The sequence below is a fragment of the Emydura macquarii genome, unplaced genomic scaffold (assembly GCF_026122565.2).
Source record: "Emydura macquarii macquarii isolate MOO-44397 ecotype Brisbane River unplaced genomic scaffold, CSIRO-AGI_Emac_v2 contig_1483, whole genome shotgun sequence".
In the NCBI taxonomy this organism is placed as follows: domain Eukaryota; kingdom Metazoa; phylum Chordata; order Testudines; family Chelidae; genus Emydura; species Emydura macquarii.
Genome location: NW_027131620.1, coordinates 14073007 through 14098555, shown reverse-complemented (window position 1 = coordinate 14098555; position 25549 = coordinate 14073007). Strand labels below are relative to the sequence as shown.

The window sequence follows — 25549 nt, the reverse complement described above, 5'->3', positions numbered from 1 at the left end:
AGGAGAAGGCTGCTTTACTGAGAACCTGACACCAAGATCAGGTTTGGAGTGCATCTATATAGACTGAGGGCATGTCTACAGGTGCGGTGCTACAGCACCAATACAGCTGCACCACTGCAGTGCATCTGGTGAAAACGCTCTATGGTGATGGAAGAGAGTTTTCCCGTTGGTATAAAAAACCCACCCCCGCAAGCGGCATAGTGCTGTGCATGCTAGCGCTTTTGTAGGTTAACTTATGTCACTCAGGGGGGTTGTTTAGCGACCTGAGCGACCTAAGTTATACCGACAAAAGTGGTAGTGTAGATATAAGTGCCTAACCTTAGGTACTCAGGTTTCAAGTGATGGGTTTAGAGAACAGACACAAGCAAACACAATCTTAATGCAGGGTTCCACCCCTCTCACTAGAGTGATTGAATCAATATTCATCTAGGTTTCCATGCAAAGCACTCACAAGACAAGGATAATCAAAAGAGAAAGAGCATGTGATTGGCCAACTTCTTCATTTCCTCTCTGGCCTAGCCCCATAAAAGAGGCTTTCGGACCTCAGCATAAGTTATCTTTTACTTCCCGAAAAGACCACGATGGCTTTAAACTTTACAGAATTCACACATAGAGCCCTGGGCCCTTCTCTAAGACAATGCTCTGTGTTTATTCAGTCACTGGTTTCTATTTGAAAAGGGAGAGTGATCTTTGAAAAGGCACAAACCAGTCATGTGTGTACATACAAAGGAACGACACTAAAGAAAGAGAGCAAAACCACCACAGAGCCCAGAGGATCAAATGGCAGCAATGGTTGTCTGCACAAACAACTAGGCTCTTGAAGGATTTAAAAAAAAAAGAAAAATCCAAAAAAAGGGTATCTGTGATCATTTTTCCCATCAGTCCCTTGTTCGGTCTTTTTCAATTGCTTTTTCCTGCTGGAAAACTGTAATCCCAGTTCCTGAGAAACAGCGCAGTGCAGAATTGTTTCAGTTTCATTCAATACTTAAAAATAAGTATCTTTTTTGAATAGAAGGGCCCAATCCTTTCAGTTGCTGAGCATGTGACAGAAGGGGGCCCGTCATTTGTACCCACGCACTATATATCTTTTTCTCTGTTGTCCATTTTCACAGATTTGTAAATTTTAAGGCCAGAAGGAACTGAGATCATCTGACCTCCTGTATAACGCAGACCCATGGAATTTCACCCACTTATTCCTCTCATGAACCCATTTTTGATGCAATGGAGTATGACTTTCTGCATGGTGTTCAGCAAAAAGACTAGAAATATGCAGCTAGGATCCCACCTTCCTGATAGCACTGCACTGACACACAGAGAGCTCTGTAGGACAGATTCTGTATGAACAGAGCAGATTCCCATTGCTTAGGGCCTGATGTGACACCCACTGAAATCCATAGAACAACTCTCACTGGGCACTGGTTTGGGCCCATGATGCTCAGGGACTGGTTGGTCTCAGGGCAGCATGCGAAAACTCCCACAGCTCAGTGTGTTCAGAGCAGGCTGAGGCTCCTCAAGCTGCCCCCGTCACATATCAAAGGCTTGAATGATGAACATCCACCTCTACTTGTCCAGAAGATGAGGCTGACGGTGCTGCTGAAGACATCTAAGTCCAGGAGTCTTCTGAAGCCAGAGACTTGAGAGAAGGATTCAGGAACTGACTATGGCTTTTAGAACAGGACCCCTTGATGTAACCCTGCACCTAGAGGAATTCAGGGATAAATGGGGGGTGCACAGCTAGTCCTAGAGCAGTGGTTCTCAACCAGGAGTACATGTACCCCTGGGGTACGCAGAGGCCTTCCAGGAGATACATCAACTCATCTAGATAGTTGCCTAGTTTTACAACAGGCTACATAAAAAGCACTAGCGAAGTCAATACAAACTAAAAATTCATACTATACAATGGCTTGTTTGTACTGCTCTATATACTCTACACTGAAATGTCAGTACAATATTTATATTCCAATTAATTTATTTGAGAATTATATGGTAAAACCGAGAAAGTAAGACGTGTTTCAGTAATAGTGGGCTGTGACACTTTTGTATTTTCGTGTCTGATTTTGTAAGCCAGTAGGTTTTAAGGGAGGTGAAAGTTGGAGTGCGCAAAACAAATCAGACTCCTGAAAGGGGTACAGTCGTCTGGAAAGGTTGAGAGCCACGGTCACAGAGAATGTATTAGAACAGGGTTCTCAACCTAATAACCATGGTGTCCTTTTCATATTGCTAACTGGAAGGAGGGCATGGCTTGGTAGGAGCAGGACCCACATGGGTTTTAATAGGGAAAAAGTGATCCCAATATGGACAAGAATGAGAACCAGCATTTTAGGACAAAAACACCTACAGGGCTGGAGATGCACTAGTCACTTGGGATCAAAGGCCATCACTGGGGTATCTCCTCGGACAGGACGGCAGTGGAGTATGTTACTAGCACCTTTCTCATTCAGGCCCCACTACACACAAACACCTTTGTATCCTATTAACAGGTGCTATTATAAGCATTTATATCACAACATTTATATCTTGAGGCATAGACCTCAAGCAGGTTGGGCCGCATTGTGCTGGGCACTGTGCAAACGTGCAGCAGTAAGATCAGCCTCTGTCTGGGGTTGCACCCTTTCCCTGACGTCCATACGTTAGTGCTGTGCCATAAAAAGCAGCTGAGAATGACCTACATGAACACTGAATTTCACGATGGGCGACTTCCTGTCAAATACCCACTGGGAACAGTGTACTTCAAACAGCAGCTTTCCGGGACGCATGACGCAATCAGGACTTGGAGAGGGGGTCAGCTTAGCGGTGGTTGGCTTGGAAAAGAGGGACAAAGTCATCCTCCTTCACCAGACAAAATAAATAAAAACACCCGCCAACCCCTGTCCTTGATCATCCATGCCATCTGCCAGCTCGCTGGCCTGTGTTTATTTTACATCCCTGGAGCTTTGCCAGAATGAAACAATGAAACCACAAACATTATTGGCAGGAGAGGCAAGGAAGTGAGGAGCTGTTCCCCAGGTGCTAAGTGTATACAGTTCCCACCCCTTGCTTATCATGGACACTCTGTCCCCTGACTCCCCAAGCGTTTGCACTATGTGCTGTCCAATAAAGGTGCGTGGCTGCAGATTACAAAGAATCAACACACCAACCACATGCAAAGCTAACAAAATACAAAGAGAGTGGAGCTGCAGATGTTTGCATGATGTCACACCTGGGTATGAGGAACAGATTCATGCAAATCAGACCAACTAATCTAAGGACTTGGGAGTGGAAAGGAGAAAAAGACAAACTCCAGAGAACACACGTACTGCACTTAAATCATCGTTATTTATTGGGGAGTGCCTGGGAAATTCCCCTTCCCCAGCTAAAATTACCCTTACCTGCTCCTTGGTTCTCTACTTTCAGTAACATTTTAGGCAGAGAATGTATCTGCTCCTTTCTATATTTTTCTGGGGTTTTGCATCCTTATTTGGGAGGCAGCATTGCCTAGAGGTTCCAGTGCACGATGAAAGTGAGGAGTTATGGGTTCTAGCCACGACAAGTCCTCTGCCCCTCTGGGCAAGTCAGTTAGTGGCTTTGTGCCTCAGTTTCCCCAACTGTAAAATGAGATGACAATGCTTTGCTCTTTTTATAAAGTACTTTGAGATCTTTGGATGAAAAGTTCTATGTAAGTGCAAAATACTGTTAAATATATTAACTTGCTCTTTGTACTGATCCACAGGTTTGAGATCTCCTGTGGCTATTCCTCCAACCTCACTTACAAACTTACTGAATAAACCACCACAAATCAGGTTACAAATCAAGTGTGTATGTCAGAAAACAGCATTCAGAGTGGATGATTTCTGCCTCCAGTCGGTGGAGGATGGAAAGCAGGTTTGATCAAAAAGGCACATGCTGAGGGCAGTGCTTTATCCTTGCTTGTGTCTCGCAAAGCTCAGATTTTCCCTTGATTTGACTGAAAAAGTGACCTCTTCTACAAGGTGGCTTCCCACTGCCCCCTGCCTCCCACCCGGTCTGCATGTTGGATGTCTGTCCAGAGTTGGGTGGAGAGAATGGGAAAAGCAGAGGAATCAGCCTCCAGGATTTGTTTTACTAACACTGGGGCCTGCCCACAGTCTGAGCACATGAACAGGAATTTATAAAACCACAGCTTACATTAACAAAGAGGGTGAATAAAGAAGCCACCTTTCCTTCCCCTCCCTGCAGCGCTGAGCTCAAATACCTTCCTCGCAGGCGCTCCACATAGGCAACAGTCTGAGAACTCCACGGACCTTACAACATGCCCCGGGGATCAGCAGAGTGGGCCTCTCTCAGACCACAACAGGGGAGGGAAAGGGGAACATGGCTGGGACTGCTCTGGGTTGCACTAGGGACCGGCTGGTCTCAGGATTAGAGGAAAGCAAAGCTGATTTACACAGAGCCCAGAAGGGGATGTCTACACTACAGCGGGGAGCGAGCCTCATGCTTGTGGAGCTGAAGCTAGCACGCTAAAAACACCAGTGTGGACACGGAGGCTCAGGCTAGTGACCCACCCAACTCCCTCAGCCTGCGTTTGGGTGTTTAGCCTGACTGCTGGAGCTGCAACACCCACGCTACCATTTTTAGCGTCTAGTTTGAACCTTGTCAGCACAAATTTGTTTACCCCAGCTGGGCAGCTTGCTCTCAACTGCAGTGTAGACAGGCCCTAAGTCACCCTAGATCTAGTGGGTCTTCTTAGCAATACAAGGAAGACAATCTTTCTGGAGAAGCCAGCATCACTTCTATCCACCATACACAAACCTGATGCCAAATGGACCGTGTCCCATCTCTGTGTGGCTCCCCTGAGCAGCATCCTTCAAGTCCCCTGTGCCAGAGAATGGCTGGCAGTAGCTCAGACTTCAGGTGGGTCTGATAGTCAGCCTCATCTGTACCCCTACCTTCTACTGTGTTGGGTGCACACTACTTCCCTCCATGGCTCATGCATGGTGATACAACCCTTTTCTTCACTGCGGCTGGGTGGACTATGTCAGAGCTACTCCGCTGTGAATGCAGGTTTCCTTTCCTGGCTGAGCTCATTGCTCCTTTCACTTATCTGACAGAGATGTGTGTTATACTAGAGCTGAAGGTCATGAGTTCTATGACCCAGGAGTTAGCTAACATCTGCAGTGCCTGTAGGTATGTGCTTGTGGCTGAAATGAATCTGGGTAGGCTATTATCCAGGGAATGCACTTGTGTCGTCAGCAGGACTGGGTATGAAAGTAACAGCATTTCAGGTGTCTGCTGGATGGCTTCGTAAACTGTGCTGAAGGAGTCCTACCATCTATTTCTGCCACTGCAAGACCCCTGCCATGGTGGAGAGCTTGCCACTACCACTAGCGGGTCTAAACCAGCACAGGTGGCTAAACGTGGCCCTAAGATGAGTGCTCCTCCTTTATAGGATAAACGTCCAACCAAGTATTTGGAATGAGCCATCTCTAAAATCCTCTCCAGAGGCAGATGTTACTCATCCGTATAGCCCAGCCAAAAGCCCCTCCTTGCTCCATTTGTTGATACAGAACATACTGCAAACATGAAAAACTGATTTGAAAATGAACTCAAGTCTCTCTGAGCACAAGAGGGTTTTTTTTTTTTAGGTATTTTTGTATCTTGCCAGCCACTTCCCACAGGTATATACAGTACTGCATTTCTAGTTTCAGCTTTCATTCACCTCATTTAAAAACCCCACTATCTATCTGAGCAGCCAGCCTCCCTCCTTTCCACTGTACATCACTGGCAAGGCCAGCGTTAGCCAGAGTGAGCGAGCAGTATGATCGGTTGGGTGGAGACCAACCAAAGAGCTACTGGGCGGCTACTTTAAATATCCACATGCAGAAGTGAAATCAAAGCAATATCAATGGACAGGAAATGATTCATGGCTCCATGCTCCGTCCTAGACCCCTATGTCTCATTGGCACAGATGAATTGCCACACTGCATCAAACCCAAGATCCCGCTAGTCCAGTCTCCAGACTCCAGCAGTGGCCAACACCAGATGTTTCAGGGGAAGGTACAAGACCACCACAGCAGGCGGATGTGAGATAATCTGCCCCCCATGAAGATATCATCCTGATCTCTACTAGGTGGAGATTAGCTTAAACCTGGAAGCACAAAGTTTTATATCTTTCCCAACCTCTTTGGTTAGCATTAACTATTAACTCTGGATATTCTTGTTATCCCTATACATATCAAATCCCTCTTGAATCTTGCTGAGTTCTTGGCCTCAGCAGCCTCCAGTGGCAATGAGTTCCACAGTTACATTACACATCGTGTAAAAAAGTATTTCTTTCTCTCAGGGGGACTCATTGCAAAGGACAGTAGGGGACGTTGTGTTGCCACTACCTGTCCCCCTTGAGGTTTCTAGTGGGAGGGATCAGCTTTAGGTTGTGACAAGAGGTCCCAAAGGAGCTCCTCTAGTGGGGGCTGTTGAGGATGTGCTGAGTCAATCGTGCCCTCTTCCCAGCTAGCACCACTCACTCTGGGGGCAGTGCCAAACCCTGGCTGGGCACAAGGGCAAAGGAGGTTGTTATACCAGCCTCAAACTCCCCTCCAGCAGCCTTTCCAACAAGGTCAGACTGCCTTGGTCTAGGCTGGTACAAGCTGCCTCAGATCAGGAAGCTGCACCAGCTAAAGTCTTATGGCATTTCAGGTGGAGTGGGAAGAGGGGAATATATTATAATCTCCCCTTCTCTCATTTGAAGCAGTTCCACTAACTACTCAAATGCTCCTAGTTCAATGGCCAGTGAGGAGGAAGGGAGCTCACATCCTCACATGGTGCATGCTTCTCAGATTCCAGACTCACTCTGATTTTAAATCAAGTGTCCAGGGCCACCACATACAAGTACACATATTACCAAGCCATCTGGCATTTATGAATATCTTCAGTCTCTTACAGACCACTTCTACCGCATGTTACAGGGATGAAACCAGTAGGGTTCTATAAATACGACCCAACGCACCTTTTGAATTTAGCAGAGAAAGATATCCTTTCTATAGGGATATCGGCTGCTATTTATGAAGGAGTCTAGGGGAGTTAGATGCCCTACTTCAATTGTTTCAGTGGGATGTAGAGGCCTAACTCACCTAGGGTATGTCGTCACAATGGTGTGATTGCAGCTCAGGTAGGTATACCTGTGAGGGAACCAGCTTCATCAGGGTCAGTCTCCTAGCAGCACGGCTGATCCTGGCAAGGGCTGCCTGATTGATTGCACTTCCTGGTTAGTGGCCGCACAGAGCGAAGACCCAGCAGCAACCAGAGCTCACTGGCAGCTCAATGCATTCCACAGCAGCAGTTGGTCCCGCTTCCTGTGCCCACTTCAGTTCCTGCCCTTCTCCATCCTTGACATCCCTGGCTCGCTCTGACCCCTGGCTCCATTTCCAGCCACGTCTCCAGCTTACCCATGGGCTCTGGCTTTCAGCTTCTGATCCTTGGCTCTGGCCCTTGGCTCTGCACTCAGCAATGCCCCTGGGTGTCCTGTGGTGCTGATTCTTGACTCCATCTCTGCTCCACTCTGTTCTAATCTCCAGGGCTGCCCCCCCATGGCTCCGAACATTAGGCCCAATCGCTCACGTCCTGGGTCATGATCCTGGCAATATCCATGCTATCTTTTACCTAGCTAGCATGGCTAAAAATAGCAGCGAAGAGGTAGTGGCATGGGATTTAGTGTGGGCTAGCAACACAAATACATACCCAGGGTTCCAGGTGGGCTTGTGCAGCCCACACTGGAATCCATGCTGCCTCATCATCACTGCTACTTCTAGCCACACTAACTAAATTAAAGGTAGTACAGGTATGCCTACCTGAGTTGCAGTCACACCTCTGATTGTAGTGTGGACACAGCCTTAAGCTCCTCTGAAAATCCCAGGCATAATTTCCTATTCAATTCTATAAGATGCTTCAAAAAACCCATAGGGAGTTTATCATATTCTGTTGCTTACTACATGACTTCTCCCAAAAGAGCTGAAATTTCACCAGCGTCCTATAATTTCTGCAATAATAAAGTACCAAAAAAAAAAAAGTTCTCAGACAATTTCACCTGCCCTACACAAACAGACATAGGGAACTTCAGGCATTAGACCCAGTGCAGCGTGCTCTGCCTCTGGTGCTCTGTGCGCAGCTGCAGGGGAGGATCAATTTCGCAAAGCTTGACAGTGCCATGACATTTGGCCAGGTTTTCAAGGGCGAAGTTTGTCCCAAGATTGAGAGGCCCTATTTTCCTGCCATCTCTGGGGCTGGCAAAGGTTCAGGGCCAGGTTTTCTCAAAAAGGGCCTGTCACTATCTGTGGGCAACAAGACAAGTAGACATCCAAACTGTGAGTGGCATGGTCCAAAATGCCCAAGGGAGTTAGGGCCCCAATTCTAGAGAGTCAATGGGATTGGGCACCTAACTCCCTTAGGCACTTCAGAAAATCCCACCCTCTATTACTTTTGCCCACAAATGATGTGCATGCAAACTGTGAGGGCAAGTTCCCAGCCTGGGCTGAAGCCGCTTGCTCTCCCTCCCTCTTAAGTATTTGTTTGTCTAGCAGTCTGGACAATCCGAGAGTTTGAAAGGTAGGAAGTACCTGAAAAACAAGTTAAAAAAGAAACATCAACAAGCAAAGAATTTGGTGCTGTATTGGGGTAGAGCTGGTGGGCCTAAAGGTCACAGTCTGGAGTGTTGACAGGGCAGCAAAGAAGGAAGATAGGGGAGACACAGATCAGTTTCTCCAGAACTAAAACAAACAGCTTTCAAGAGGGTGAGCTGCACAAACAAATCCAGCCTGCTACCTCCTCTCATCTGAGATGCCTGAAGCCAAGATTGGAAGAGCAGAGCAGTGCCGGAAAGGGGAAATCATGGCCTCAGTCCAGAGCAAAACAAAGAAGTGAGAGGGCCTCAGGCTGGGTCATGCCTTGTGAAAATGACAACATATTTTTAAGATAAACAGAAAAAGAAAAAAAGAAAAAAAAGGAAAAGGGAACAAGAGTCAGCTGCCACTTCACACAAAACAACACAATAGCACAGGAGAGTGGGCAGGAGGGTTTCATTTTTAGTGGTGTTGCTGGGGTGGCACCTTTGGAGCTCTCCCAATATATAAACATGGGGCTCATCCGGGTTACAGCAGGATTAAATGTTTGCAGCAGAGCCCCAAACCACATGAATCTCACCTGCTTTTGGGGTCTTGCTACAGAATCAAATCTCAGGACTGTGGATTGGCTGAAATTCTCCCTCTTCTTGACAGGGCCATGGTTCTGAGCCCAGCCACCGGGGACAGGATGTGTTTTCTGACGCAACGTCTCCATCATAGAAGTCATAGAGTTTAAGGCCAGAAGGGACCACTAGACCATCTAGTCTGACCTCCTGTGTATCACTGGCCACCAACCCTGTCCAGCACTCACACATTAAACCCAGCAACAGAAATTAAACCAAAGTATGACAAGCTGCAGGAGATTAGACTATTCTGTGCCATGGACAGTGAGAAGGACAGAGGTACCGATGCCCAATGCCTCCGCAATGGCAGGGAAATGATTAAGTGAGATGTACCCCGACAATCCTAGCAAGTGACCAGAGGAAGGCAAAAAAACCGCACCCAAAACTAAGATCACTGCCAATCCAACCTAAGAGAAATAACATTCTGTAGTTTTGATGCCAGTCTTGACAATTTCCATTAGGTTTGCTCTGAAATGTTGGATGCGCTGGAAAATTGAACTTAAAGAGAATCTGGTGGGTGGGTGGAGGTGGTGGAAGGGGAGATGTGGTAGTAGGAAACCATAAGGATCATACTGAATAGAAATGTTGGCGTGAACCAGAAAATGCAGTGAAAGCCTACATTTCATAAAGCTTCATCCAGACTCTTTTTGGTGCCACTGAAAGCTCAGTATTTACCACTCCCCAGGGGGAAGATTTTCAAACAGATGTGTTCAAAACCTGGGTGCCTAATTAGCCAGGTACATGAGCAGCTGTGTGCCCTTGTGTCACTGCATATGCACTAGCTGGCCTACATTCTGGCCCTAGATATCTATTGGTATCTTACAATTGGAGACAGAAGAATCTGGCCCCAGGTATTTTCTAGTATTTAGAATAGGAGATATCGCAGAATGGCATTTACTGCAGAGCAGTAAATACAAGAGCTATGGCTCCAGGAGCCTGAGCCATGCTCGGGGAAGGAGGAGATTCACATTCCCGAAGCAGTGGCAGCTGGAGGTGTTTTGGCCTGCATAATGAGCAGCGATAATGCCTTTAGGGATGCTGGAGGGAACAAGCTTAACTGTGCCAGATAGACACCTGTGTAACAGGCACAGACTGGGCTTCCTTTGGGGCTGCCTACCAGCACCATTGGTGGTGGGTCATGGCTCTGGCCAAGCTCTGCTAGCACGGTGCCCAAAGGAAGAGACACCACCACCTGCAAAAGGATGCAGAAAGGTTCCTTAAACATATTATTGTCTGAATAAAACAATAGGATGGCCTTGCTGGGTGACACCACTAATGGGCTAGGGATACACACATGGGTTGCACCTGGTTGCCCAATGGAGGGGGTGTGCCCTGCTCGGCTGTACCATTCTCCCAGCTGTAGCTGTGATTGGGGTTAGCAGGGCTTGGGCTCATTCCTCCTCCTTGCTGCGGCTGCTTCTCCTTCTTACTCCCTCTGCCCCCTGCCACTTGTCTGATTGAAAATAAAACACAACAGTACTCAGGGGTGTCTGGTTCCAAAACAAGGGGGCACGTTCCAAGCTGTGAGGCGGAGATCAGGGGCGTCTTTCTGAATTCACAGCAGTACCCCCAAGACCAAGATCTTGGCAGTATTGTTCCTCCTGTCCAGTAAGCTCCCTGCACTCTCCGCACCATCCCCATTAGTTGTGTGAACCTAACAGAGCCCAATGGGACTGTTCCCACCCTTGTAGCTGTGAGTGCAAATGGCCATTTGACCTTAGCTCCCCACCCCGCCGTGACACATAAGTTCAGTCATGCAAAGGGAAACCCAATGGGTGTGTAGCCAGGCCTGAGGAGCCACAGGCCTCCCTCCTTCCCCTTTTCATTAGCTGTAGGGTTATGTATTTTGATGTGTGGTGCTTTTCCTTTCGTGATTTCTTTGGTTGTTGTGATTCTTTTGCTGACCTAATAGTTTCCGTCTTCCCCCTCCCCCCACTCCAGCCAGGATGCTGAGAGGGAAGCAATCTGGCCTGGTTCTGAAGGACGGATATCACAAAGACGGCCCCAGGAGGCCCAGTCAGTTATTCTGCACTTCCTACCCCACCTAATGCAGTGGTTCCCAAGGGCATGCACCTACTGGAGGACGAAGGGGATGGCTAGATCATGGAGAGGCAAGCAGAGAGCTGGGTTGGGAAGAGCTGATATCTCGGGGGTTGGGGAGGTGCAGTGGAAGCAGCTGTCTGATGGCGATGCCAGCCCCAGCCCACATCTAAGAACAGATGTGCACTGCTGTTTGTGTTTGCTGCAGAAGGCGTGGATGTGAGTGTGACTCTTGTATTCACACTCTACACAGTATTGCAATAATCTTTGTACAAAATGTGCCTTGTGAGGTATCATTTGAAAAGTAATAACTCACTAATCATTAATATTCTTGTGTGATGGATGGATGTAATGTGTATTAAGAGTTATGGGTATATGCTAGAATTGTGACTAAAGTATGTTTAAACCAGGCACATCAGGAGGACTTGGTAAGCAGAGCTGCCTTAGACAAAGGAACTTCAAGCGATAAAGCAACTGAATCAACTGACTATATACTATATTACTGTATTGTAGGAGTGTGTAGAGTGAGGTCTTTTCAGAAAACTAATGACAAACTGGTGATTAATATCATTGTGAAATGTCTGAATTAACACTATATGAGGAAACATGGATACTCGATGATATTGTGCTTTAAAGTCTGTGGCCAAACAGGTTTCCTCCCAAACTAGAGAGCAAGCAGATACTTACCTGTCTCCAATGAGATTATACAAGGATTAAAACAATGGCAGCTTCATTTACATAGAAATAAGCCTGGGATGGGAAGTCCACAGAACAGGAAGAACAATATGAGGTCATCCTGGCTCTTGAGACAAAGTCGTTGAACTTTGGAAGATATAGGCAAAGACAGAAGCCATCTTTGGCAACTGGCACTAGATAGAAACAAGGGAACAGAGCTCTTGCAAACTGAGACAGATGGGTCCTTCAAACAAGAGGGTTGAAGACTTTAGGAACTGAATATAGGTGAGAAAAAAACATCTTGAATAAAGCCTGTGCTTTGCTGGATTATTTTAAATTATTAGATGTATGTTTTCACTTTCACTTGCTTGTAACTCCTTCTACCTTTGTTCCTTGTACTTGGCATCACTGAACCTATGTCCTATAGTTAATAAATCTGTCTTATTTTTACTACAAATACCAACTCCATGCCCTGTTTAAATGGAAGATGTATTTACTTTAATATTTCTCTGAACTGTCCAGGAGAGGACAGGACACTACAGAGCACACGGTTTGGGGAAAATCTGGGAGAGTGTTGGGATCACCTTGTAAGTAGTAATCAAGGCTGATGGGGCTATAGACAGGCTGCTGGGGTCAGAGCTGCTGGACCAGGGCTCCCTGACACACATACTGCATGCTTGTAGGCTGGTTGTGAGCATCCCAGGTTGGGAGCTACAGGAGCAAAGCACTGTAAGGCAGGGTTGCTGGGTAAGTGGTTACACAACCACTTACTGTTCTGAATTGCACCATGAACCCTGTGACAGTGGGACATAAACGTTTAAAATGCTTTACACTGTAAAGCAAAATCAAAGCGGCCCTGCAGCGTTTGGTGCTGACAAAAAGCCAAATGCAACTTAGAAACAATAGAAATGAATGCCAATTGTAAGACTCTGACCTTTAAAGAAGGGAAAGGCTGCAGGGCAGGCCTGAGACTTACATACTGCCTCATGGCCCCGCATGGTAGCAGGTTGGGGAGAGGTCAAAACAGCTTGGCTGTGGTCAGGCCTGTGTGCACCCAGTGGGTGTTTGACTTGACAGGTGGCAGAGCCTATAACTGTCAGCAGGTAGGAACATTGTGGGTTTGCACTTGAAGGACTAATCACAGTGTTGCAGCTGAGATCACAGCACTTGCTGCGCACACTGGCACTGCAACAGTGCAGAGGGGACACGGTGGCAGAAGACATGGTGCTTAGCCTTGCTCACTAAAGCACAAGTACAAAGGCTCTGTGCACACTGTTGCACCCTTGCATGGACTTGTGTGTGTCATGCATGTTACATGTGCTGCTGAGGGATTGCAACGGCACTGGCAACATCAAAACCTGCTCATATGAATGAGGCTCAGAGACACCAAAGTCGCTTCTCCCCCCTCACCCAAACACACCAAGATTAGGCCATGTCTTAGTTAAAAATCTATACGGTCTCAGTCACTAGCTGAGTGACTCTGCGGAGAGGGGCCCACTAATACTGCAGGTTCTGTTTCCTAGGTCACGTCCAAGCCGATTCTTTCTCTGAGTCACCGCTGCAGCAGATTGTTGCCACTCAGGGCAACATATGATTTTGCTTACACAACCCCACTGTTAGGAAGTGGTTGAATCATGGGGACTTCATGCAACTGGTCTCATCTGTGCATATAACAATCACATGCACCTCACAGGCATCTGATGGGTGGTGGTAATTGGGAGGAAAATACATCCACTTTCCTTGTAATAGTCTCACGCTTTCCCCTCCCTGCAGCTTGCAGTTTCAGAGTGAGCTACCAACCATGGACAATTGCTATATTTGCATCCATCTCTGTAAGCAACTGGATTGAGACCACAAAACTCAGTCACCCTAGTCACTAAACTGTTGCTTGATGCTAGAGACTATTTGTCCCTATTGACCAGATAGGAATCAGCAAACTACAACTGAAGGGAAAAGTTCCACAACCCATCAGCAGTCAATCTTGATTGGGGCTTGCCTTGAGTCCGAGTAATGCAGGCAACAGCCTGTGGGTTTCAGGGCTCATTATGGACTGCAACTTCCAGACTGGTCTGATCTATCTTCCAGGAGATAGCACTGAGACCCAGAGCTTGATAGGACTCCAGGATTGGACAAATATATAAAAGTAATGGGAACATCCTTAATGACAGTAGAGAGGATTAAAAATGTATACAAGCTTTAAAGTCTTCTGCTTCAGGCACAGATTGAGAGCTAGGAAGAAATTTCCATTATAGGTAGATGAGTCCACAATTGTCCATTTCGGAGTTTCTTGAACATTCCTCAGAAGCATATAGTATTGGCCACTTTTCGATATGTGGTCCAATTCCATAGGGCAATTGCTGTTCACATGTTCCACTCTTGCCCGAGGTGCTGAAAATTGTTGGTCTGGCCCTGAGCGCTATCCAACTCCTCCAGTTGTTTAATAATCTTTATTTTTTAAAGTTGCTGGAATCTTTTGAAGAGACACCAGTGTAATATAATCTAAAATCAGATCTTCAGCTGAACCCTGGACTTCAACACTGAAGCCAGCTGAGGATTAGGCTAGGAGACTCAGATTTTAAAATCATTTTGTGGAACTCAAAACCAACTTTTTTTTTTTGGCAAACGATGACAGAATCCATAGTATTCTCGGACAGCTTTAGTATTCTGAAAGGAAGAAATCCTCTCTCAGAATTCGCTAGATATCAGTGTCCTGCCTGAATCTGCTAGAATCACTGATCAACCAATGACAATTTGCTTTAGTGATGTAATGCTTCCAGCTTATTTCACTGGTTTAGTACATTGCCCCTTATAACCCCACTAGGGAGTTGTGTGCTTGGAGTACATATGGAACTGGAGTTAGCTTAGTTCCCTCCTGCTCATGCAGCTGAACTGAGGTTGTTAATAAAGATTCTCTAACTCCCCCTCAGGAATTTTTAATAGCACTTTACACAGGCCTACAAGCAGTTTGAAATAAGATCTACTTCTCTGCTTTAATAGCAAGAGTGAAATTCAGGGTGTCCCAGGGTGACATGAGATTTCAGACACACCAGTCCTCCACTGCTGTGGCTCCAGGTAACTTTAATCATCAGGAAACTGGGAAGCCTGCGGGGCAGGCAGGCACAGCGTGCTCAGGAGTAGTGCAAACTTCCAGACCCAGCGCTGTGCGTGTAGTTCAATCTGGCCTACAGCAGTCCCTGCTGTTCCAGTCCTGGCCTGCTTAGCCCAGCTACTGCACCTCAGAGCAGGAAACACTGAGGATCAGGTTTTTCAGACCCTCCCTATCCCCAGCTATGCTAGTACACCTCTCTCTTGGATCCTCAGCCCTAGCCCGCCACACAGCTTTGCCAGTGTCATCTTGACCTACCCCCCTCCTTGCAGTTCCAGTCCTGGACTTGCCCAGATCTGCAGCACCCCTTGTGTGCCAGTCCCAGGACTTCCAGGCCAGTGGTTTGCATCCCCTGGGAACAAGGGAAAACCCACTACTCTCAGTTTTACTTGTCGCCTATGAAGGCTTCCAACCAAAGTCACCACATGAGCTCTGCTTTGCAGCAACCCGGCAGCAGTGAAGGAGTTACAGCTGGCACTGCTCCTATGTCAGAAGTGGTTTGGTCAGCAGATAAACAGTGCAAAACCGGCTTTACTGCTGCGCAGCTCCACCCCTGGCAGCATGTTTTCACTGCAGGTACTCCACTTACTCCAGTGACAAGGTCCCTCACACACCGGAAATCTCAGCCACAGCGCAGTGCGCAGAACCTCGCCATGGTCTTTTTAGGGGATTTCCCTCGCCTGAGCTCTACTCAGCTTCTTGTAACCAGAAACGCATGACTCTGACTGTTCAAGCTTCTTACTGTTACTGCAATTAAGTCTGTTGGTAACTGAAACTGCATCACATAATTAAAGCCATACTAGTAACTCCCTGTAATCTGATCCCTGGGGCCTGGCCAACTCTAGTTGTTAAGAGCTGGGCACTCTTTCCAGTGAGAGGTGTGTAGGGAAATGTCATTCTTTGATCAGCAAGCCAGCAAGGCCATGAACAAACCAGGGAGCTCAGTCACTGGCACTGGTTAGGCAGTGGAAGTAGGGTGACCAGATGTACCGATTTTATAGGGACAATCCCGATATTTGGGGCTTTGACTTGCCATCTGGTCACCCTAAGTGGAAGAGAAGAGATGTCATTCCAGTCTCTCTCCCCATCGCCACCCCAGAAACGCATCCACCACCCTGAGGATGGAGCTGAAGATCAGTGGTGGACTGGAGCTCCCTGCCCCAACCCCACCAGACTGAACATTAAGAGAGGGACAGGCCTTGCCCTTGGGGGTGAGCGCACATCGCCAGAGCAAAAGGAAAGAGGCAGCCAAGGAAGGAGACCCAGGTTTTGAACCTAGTGACACCTGCAGCCTTACAGGCCTGTTGCTGTCCTTCCATGGGTTCTTTAATAGGACGGCCCTGGCTGTTATATCACAGACAGCACAACAAAGGATGAGGGCCCACACTCTACCTCACGTCTAGCCTGATATTTTGTAGCACTGCTTCTAATTCCGAAATTCCAAACGCAAATCACAGTGCAAAAACCTTTGTGGAATTCAGTAATTCAAGCACACAGACTCTCACACACAGAGGCACCGCCCCCAAATGCACGTGCATGCATCTACTCCCATACCACACAGACACATAAATAGCCATTTACAAACAGACAGACACCACACACAGCCACTCTCACACTACACATTTGCTCACAAGTTGCTCTCTCACATACGTATAAACGCATAGCCATTACTTTTACACACCGGTGTACACCCAGCTACTCAGGCACAGTCTCCGACACACACAGCCACTCACATATTCACACACATGCACCATCAATCTAGATTTTCTCTTCTGCCCAATATGCTAGTTTCCCCCTCATGCAGGCTGAACCCCTGCCTGAATCACTTTTCAACATGGAAATCTGATGATCTACATTTGCTTTCACTTTTGCATTCAACTGACCTACATTGCAAGCGGGCACTTGGAACTGCATAGCTTTTCCCAGCTGCTCTGAGTCCAGACTTTCAAAAACAAAACAGTGTCTTAACACTTGTAATATCCCTGCTGATCTGGCATGCATGGCCTTGTACAGTAAATCCCTTCAACAGCAACCTGCTGCTCCCATTAGAGTGAGTCACTCATGTCCAGCCCTGGAATGGCTTAGAGCTTGGAGAAGTCCAAGAAAAATTATTCAGATATTTTGGGCAACTTCTGAATGTGGCTTTGCATTGACTGTGTTTGCTACACTTTGTATTTCCTTTTCACAAGCAAAATTTTGATAATGGAAAGGCAATTTTGGCCTGAGATTTGTTTAAACACAAAACAAATGGATGAAACAAAATTCTTTTTGAGCAGAAGTGGAAATCATTTAAGGCTAGGTCATCCAGTCAGTGAACCGAAACAATACAATATAACACAGATGACCAATCACACTGCTCAGATATTCAGAGGCGTACTCACAATGATCAGTTCACAGGTGATCCAGAGGCTGAAATTTATTCATCGAGTCATCCTGAATAGGGAACAAATTAGTGAAAAATTGGGTGAGTAGTTTGACAGGGAGCAGAGGCTGTGTAGGAGTCCTGTGATTGCACAGTCTAGCTCAGTTTGTGAAGAGGTAAAGGGTTAAAAACACCTAACACATTGTTTATTGTAGATTGTTCACCCAGCTCTGGGCTGGTTAATGGGCAATGGAAAAATGAGTCCTGATTTTCAAGAAGTGCTTCCCAAGTCAGATTGACATCCAGGCAAACATGCACAGTAACCATGAAGGGACACATTTTCAGATGTTTACCTGCAACTTTATGTGGGCAAACCTCACATTTGCGTGTGCAAACAGCACTTGCACATAAAAATCTAGGCCCAAATTTTCAGAACTATATGCATGCATTTGTGCATCTAATTTGCACGTGCAATTACTGCTAGTCATGTATAAATTGAGTAAAAGTGTGCACCTGCACAACTACTAATTGGCATGTATAAGACATAGCTATTTAGTCACTTGGATGGTCTATTACTGTATTGCATGCAAAACTGGGAGCAGTGTCAACATATGTCTAAATCCTTGTGTACACACTATGCTGAAAATATTGGTCTGGATTGTGTCTGCAAATGTTGGGTTTGCATATGCAAAAATTGTAGACAAGTATAGTATCTGGATGATGGCTATTTAAAAAAAAAAAACCTGACCCACAATGGGGCCTAATTTTGCAAAATACACCTTTACCTTATGTCTGGTAAAATTATTGCAAAGTTAGATGACATTAGTTTTACGCTCTGGGGAAATATCTCACAGTTATGCATGTTAATTCCTACCTCCAGCTAATAAGCACACACATATTAAAAGGCAAATGCTTAAAGAGTGTATGGGATATACAGCAAAGAGATTTCTGTACTTTTCACTTGTATTCATAATTCTTGGTTTTGCCTGACCCTGACTCCCAATGTTATGTTTAACGATATCAAAACAATAAGACTACCTGTTTCAACAGGTGGCCTGATCCTCCGAAGACTGCCGAGGAAAAGCTCCCCTCTTAACTGTTATGGTTGACCCCTGTACACCATACTATTAAAGCAATCATTTTCATCATACTACTACTTTTGCCCTTCTCTAGTGTCATCTGAAGATCTCGAAGTGTTTTACAAACATTAATTATGCTTCAAAACACCTCTGCAAAACCTACCAAGAACAGTATAGATACCCACCTTTTACAAATGGTGAAACTGAGGCACAGAGAGCTGAGACTAGAACGCAGGCTCCTAGTATTGTGCTATAAATTACTAGACCATGCTTTCTCCCTTGATGCTCTTGGTGACTATTTGTGTAAACCAGGGGTAAGGCTGCTGTTTGCAGGATAGTTATATAATTCCCTTTTATAAAATACAGGAACAAAGTATTTGCAGTTCTGATCTGGGCCAAACTACAGGTCTGTCAAGTCTGATATCCTGCCTCCTAAAGTGACCCACAAACGCACCCTCAATAATGCACCTCTATCATTGTGCAACCTGGACACGGGGAACAGAACTCTTTCTTAAGCCCAGCAGATGAACTCTTTGCACCCTGCAGCATGAGGTTTGATCATCCTGTTCATTATCTTATCTTCTATGGCTACATGTTACTAATGGTCTAAAAATTAGCCAAGCCTTCTGCAAACGATCCAGCCACTGAGTCTGTATGTTTGACTCAGTTGCATGGAAATGCTGGTGCCAACACATTCAGAAACTCCCACATTTCATATATAGTGAAAAGAGGTACCTACGGTAATAACAATTCACAAATAATGGGCCTGGTGCACCCATGGGCTGACTGGGAAGGTAATATATTGTCCAGTCAAAGCTCAGTCCTGCAACATGTGAGTACTCCTATGAGGTGAGGAGTGTTCTCAACACCCACCAACTTTAATGGCGGTTGAAGGTGCTCTGGGTTATAGGGGTCTGCTCAGCAGCTGATGAGTTGATTTCAGACCATGCCCCTTTCAGACCATATACAACAAACAGACACACACACATACAGAATCAGCTGAAGCCACACATCCCAGTCTTTTCCATAAATGACAGTGGTGCTCTTCAGGCCTGGAAAAGGATCATGTCTGTCAATGATAATTAGATACTAAAGAAGGCTAAGAAAAAAGAAGGTGAAGAAAGAGCCCGAGAAACAGGAGAATTGCTGTATTTAACAGACTTAAGGAGAGGAAACATCTAGAAAGCTGACAAAAAAGTGACAATGAGGTTTGCTGTTGGTTGTCTTAATGTCAGCCCTGCAGTCCTGTCCCCATAACGATAAGCAAGTCCGCTTTAAACCTTATTGTGGTACATCATAAAATAGTGAAGGGACAGTGTATTTTGGGCCTGATATTCATAACGCTTAGGGTGCCCAAAAGTATGTGCAAAATTATCTGATTATGAATGCAAATCAAGTCACTGAATACACAAATGCATTTATTTATCCATGCACAAGTCCAATAGCAGCAATGAGCACAAATTACATGTGAATATTAGATGGACATTTTGCAGATCTAATTGCAGGCACACAGGCAGATTTCCAGAAACATGCCTGTATTTGGTCGACAACAAATTTGGCCCCTGAAGGCTGTTCAGTGGCTCATATGACAAGTGTTTGCTGGTCTCCATTCATTCCCTAGGGGAGGAGTATCACACATCACTACATCCACCAGCTCAGCTGGCAGTAATTGGCAGCCTTGCCAACAGCAGGGATTGAAGACTATGCACCCACTGAAGTCAATGGAAATATTGCAATAGGCAATGGATCAAACCCTATATCCCCCCATCACTAGATGAGATCTCTCAAGATAAAAGAGGCGGCACATTGATGGGGCAGGAACTTGCCCTGCAGCAGGATGGGCCGTACCTGTTCTGTGGACTTCAGTTTCCCTGACTAAGCAGCACCTTTCTCTTGCACTAAATTCAAGCCAACTTTGATGCAATGGGAATGGAGTTTCAGAAAGAGATCTACCTGCCTCTTTATCTCCTCCTGTTGTTCAATGTGAACTTATTTTATTAGATTCATTAAAAAAAAAGAAAACAGCTGCACCTGGGTTGAGAAACTGGTCTCTGGAATTGCCCTTGGGCTACTGGGTAAGGCACACAAGAATGCATCTTGAGACTGCCTCATTTGAGACACAGATACCAGTCATTAGCCTGTGGTGAGTAATGCCAGAGTGCTTTGTGACAGATAGAGACATGCAATGCAGAAGGTGTATCCAGTGAGGGGAAGGGGCAGGGCCTGTACAGCGTGGGCTGGGCGTTGCCTTCTCCTCAATGTCTTCCTGTAACCAAAGGGGCTTCACTTCTCCTTTCCTTCTCACGGCATGTGGCTAACAGGAAAGCTGCTTTCATCCAGAGCTCGGACACTGTGATCTCTTGGCACACACATTGGTTGCACAAGCTGCAAAGAGGGTCTCCTGTCACTTACTTTGATACCTTAGTCCGCCCCACCCCCCCAGATCTGACCTCACTGACCAGTCTGTTCCTTCCTCCTCTCCATTTCCTTGCTGTTGCACAAGAAGCAACATAGACACAAAAAGTGAATGGTGCAAGCATTTGCAAGGGAACTTCAGAAAGGGAGGGATCTGATGCTCCCCCTTAAATGGGGGTCATTTACGGGAGTTGCTGTCAATCAGAGACAGTTTCTAAATGCAGCATCATATGTCCTGGCTGCTGCCTCTTACTTAATCTGTGCTTCCTCAAATAGTGTCTAGTATTGGGTAAGAGCTTTTCTGGAGGTGACAGAAGCAGGGAAAAGATGCCAGAACAATCCACTTGCCATTTCTTTAATGAAGAAAATGGAAAATGTTAATTTATTCATATGGGCAGAAACAGAACCATTTACCCGACTTCTCTGCCACCCCCAGAAACTGAGAAAGGGGTGAGAGGAAAAAGGGGGTTCTGATAAATGCGATCAGGATCCATCAGAACCATCTCAGGTGTAGATTTTGCAATGCTTCAATCCAGCCCACGAGCTTGAAAAATCCAAATCACTCCACCATGGAATTCCTCCAGCTCTGATTACTCCAGACTTTCTGGGCTTATTTAAAACAAAGAAAAAAAATGGCAACTAAATTAAGCCACAATTTTCAAAAGCAACTGATGATTTTGGATGCCTCAATTTTGGATGCCCAGCTTGAAACACCTTGAAGGGGCTTGATTGGCAGAAGTTGTTGATCACTCACCCTCTGGAAATCAAGCTCCTTTAGGTGTTTCAAGTTGAGCACCCAAAATTTGAGGAACCCAGAAACAGAAGTTGCTTATGAAAATCTTGGCTTAAATTGTCATCACAATATGCACAGCCAAGAAGTTGCATCTTCAAAACACCCCTCCAAATGTGCAAATGGGAACACGGGAATGTGGGTGTTTGTTCACATGCACAGTTACCCATTGCACAGGCACAAGTGTCTTCTGTGAACATGGATCAGGCACCACTGTTTGAAGAATCAACCCTCTGGCAAGAATTTGGTGATACTATGCACTAAAGGGAGGCAGCAATGTCTAGTAGTTAGAGCAGAGGCAGCGAAAACCTATAGACCAGAAAGAGAGTAGAAAAAAAACGATGGGTAAAGGTTCAGGCTTAGAGTCAGGTTACAGCAGCAGGTAAAAATCATACTGCAGATGACAAACCATAAAAGTAGGCAATTCCTACCCAGAGACGCTGCCACTGAGAGCGGACTGAGAGCCAGACCCGCTTTGTATCCCTGATTCCAGCCATGTCACCCTGTGAGACCTTGGAGAAGTCACTTACCTTCTGTATGCTCCACAGAATGGGGATTAGAACCTTCATAAAGTGCTTTGAGGTCCTCAAGTGCTAAGTAATTGCATTATATGTTACTAATCATTAAGATCAATATCTAAAAATACTGGTCCACATGGCAAGGGCTGTAATGTAATGTAAGGGCTGTGGATGGGAAGCTACATGAGAAGTCCTGCCAGCTTCTAGCAACAGACTAGTAAACACAGAGGTGATTTATACACACACTCATGCAACCAGCTTCACCATCAATTAACTAGCATGCTCTCTCTTACTACACACTCTCATCCTCAGAGATAATCTATACCGATTCCTTCCTATTAAGATTTTCATACGTACACCATATCTCAACCCCCTAACTGGCCATGGAAGAGCTTATCCTATTAACAGGCTTTTAGTCTTCTCCATTTAGATTCTTTTCTCCAACACCAAACCAGCAAGGTCCTGGCAGGGAAACAGTGCATTTAAACTAAACAGAAGGGAAAGAGAAGAGATGAATTATGAACAAATGTGAAGGTGGAGATACAGCAAATGGTGGAACAAGGCTTCAATGAGCATGTTCTCCTTGGGCTCTGAGAAAGAGAGAAAAGAAGAGAAATACAAATTGTCTCCCTGGAGGCTGTGGGAAGGCAGACATTTTAAGATCTCTTTCCCAGCAAAGCAGGATCCTGCCAATGGGACAAGTTGTTTAGATTTGATCCCTTATTCCCAGCCACTCTGGGGCAGGAAAGGGGGTGTTATTCAGAAGCATGTAACATTAGGTTCCTTGGGCTTGTTCTCCAAACACAAGTTTTGAGGGCCCCATTCTGGCTGTTAAAGGGATCTTGGGAATAGCACACTGCGAGAAGCCAAAACCACAGTAGAATTAAACAAGCCTCCCCAACTGATGTGAGCACAAAGCACCCCAGCAAGTAGACAGATCCCAGAGCAGCTGTTTATTAGTTAGTATTATTTTGGCATGTATTTTCAGTGGAGGGGACACCTTCCTCTTCCTAAGCCCAGACAGACAGGGAAGAACAGAACAGCTGTGCTCTTTGTGGGCCAGATTCTCAGCTGACGTAAACCAGAGCAGCTTTGTTGAAGTCAATGGAGTTCTGTTGATTTGCACCAGCTTACGCTGGTCTTCCACATGCATGTTAATCAAAGACATGATTCTTCATAGTTAATATAGCTATTGCTGGGCTTCAGGGGGAAAAAACTCTATGGTCCTCCAGGACTGACCAGTCTAAAAATGACCCAGGCCCAGTTGGTTTGCTTACATTGTTACAACACGTCTCATAGGGTCTGTGGGAGTTTTTAATTACCCTATTTTGAGTGAAAACCAACAGACTTCTCACTATTCCAGACTCCGGGACAAGGTGGAGGCTGGCAATATGATCTGGAATTAGGCAAAGCTGATCCATTAAACACTTACCCCACAGAGGGACAAATTTCCAGAGCCAGTTTCAGGTAGTCATCAAGGCCTTTAGTATACAGTAAGAGAACAACAAAATAAGAAATAACAAAATTAAAGTCTTTATGGGAGAGCACACAGTGTGTATGTGGCTCCTCCAGGATAGTCTGCACTGTAATGAACATAAAATGGCTGCCAGTCTCTGTAAGCAGCAAAGATTCCTTAGATTTAAAGATGCAGAACCCAGAAAACAAAGTTATAACATGTACATTATTAAATGCAATACTGTTTAAGCAGCAGTTTGCAAATCACTTAGGGATCCTTTGGGGTGAAAGATCCCTTTTGGTGAATATTGCAACTGTACATCAGGTATGAATACACTGATTTAATTCCTAGTGGGAAAATGAGAAGCTGTCAAGCTGTTCACAATTTTATTATTGCTTTTGAAAATGTTGAGATCTTGCTGAAATAAAAGTCAGGCTGTAGAAATAATTGTCTTTTTAATAAAGGCTCGTGTACTAGGATACGAGAACAGAGACCCAGCTATGAGGACAGAGGCAAAATGGTTGTTGAAGATTTGGACTAGATACCTCATCAGGAGTATGGAATCTGTGCTGGTGTGCGACGATCAAGCATGTCCTTGGCTGGTTTTCCAGAGCTATTAATTAGCAGATTATTCATCAGACATATCATCCTGTAATCTGATGCCCCTTTAACCCTGATGGTTTATTTTCAGAAATAAAGTATAAGCTTCACAAATTCTCTTCCTAATTATTATTATTTGTATTCCACTAGCACCTACGGCCATCATCAATGATCAAAGCCCCACTGTTCAGGCAAGTAATAGGAAACAGCCCTTGCCCCAGAGGATTTACAATCTAGGGTCCTGATCCTACAAAGATTTAAGCACATGCTTAACCGTAAGCTTGCTATGTCAGTGGAATTAGTTACGGTGGTAAAGTTAAGCATATACATAAATATTTGCAGGACCGGTGCCTCAAACATTTATTATTCCAAAACCATTGATACTAACTCAGGCATCAGTTCTTCAGCCAGTAGTGCATGTGCTTAAGTCTACATGTGGGAGAAGTCTTATTGATTTCTACAGGACTTCTCCCATGCATAAAGTTAAGAACAGGAGTAACTATTTGCAGGATCAGGGCCTACATAAATATCATAAATGTTCTAAAGTAAATATCTATATATGTCCTGATTTTCTCCATACTACCATATTATGGTAGCACCTAGAAGCCCCAATCAAATCTGTGCCCTGTTAGGCTAAGTGCTGTACATAAAATAAGAGATCGCTTCTGCTCTAAATGGCTCACAAGCTAAATAGAAGATACAAGTAAAGGCAGGAGAAGCAGAAGCACAAAGGTAAACTGAGTTACCTATGGTCATGCAGCAACTCATTGGAAGAGTCTGGAATAGAGCCTAGGTGGGGTTTTCTGAGTCCCCATCCAGTGCCCTATTCACAGAACTACTTAAAGAATTGATTTTACAAAAAATGGCAGAGGATCCTCAGAGCCTTTATAAAACCAGGGTTTCAGACAGTCGGGTATTATACTAATAATGTTGATATTATGAGTCTGGAGGACTCAAAGGTATATTGAATACAAGGGAATTTGGTAAAGTTCAAAGCACTGGGATTTCCCGTGTAGAAATGTGCTGATTACTTCACTGCAAAGTTAACTCAAGGAACAAATATCGCTCTGTTCCGCCAAACATTGCTTGGCGGAACAGAGTGATACCTTTGGGGAAGAGCCTCTGTACTTTCGCCCAGTGAGGAGCCTCCCACCATGCTATTGCACAAGGGAGGGTGCCTTCATGCAACATGTGGGCTGCCACTGCTGGAGGCAGGGTTTGTGGGCTTGGTTCTGATGCTGCCCACAATGCTTTATTGTAGGGAGGATCCTTCTATACATAGGAGTTGATAATGGGCCTTTATTGCCATTGTTTT

General features: G+C 45.5%; 1 long non-coding RNA gene across 1 annotated transcript in view; it reads right to left on the bottom strand.

Annotated features, from left to right (window-relative positions):
* Positions 1-17319: 17319 nt before the first annotated feature.
* Positions 17320-25549, bottom strand: part of LOC137157362 (uncharacterized) — a 35798-nt gene continuing 27568 nt past the window's right edge. Inside the window, exon 3 of the long non-coding RNA XR_010921091.1 lies at positions 17320-17447. This is a non-coding gene — a long non-coding RNA (uncharacterized lncRNA). The remainder of the gene's footprint in view (positions 17448-25549) is intronic.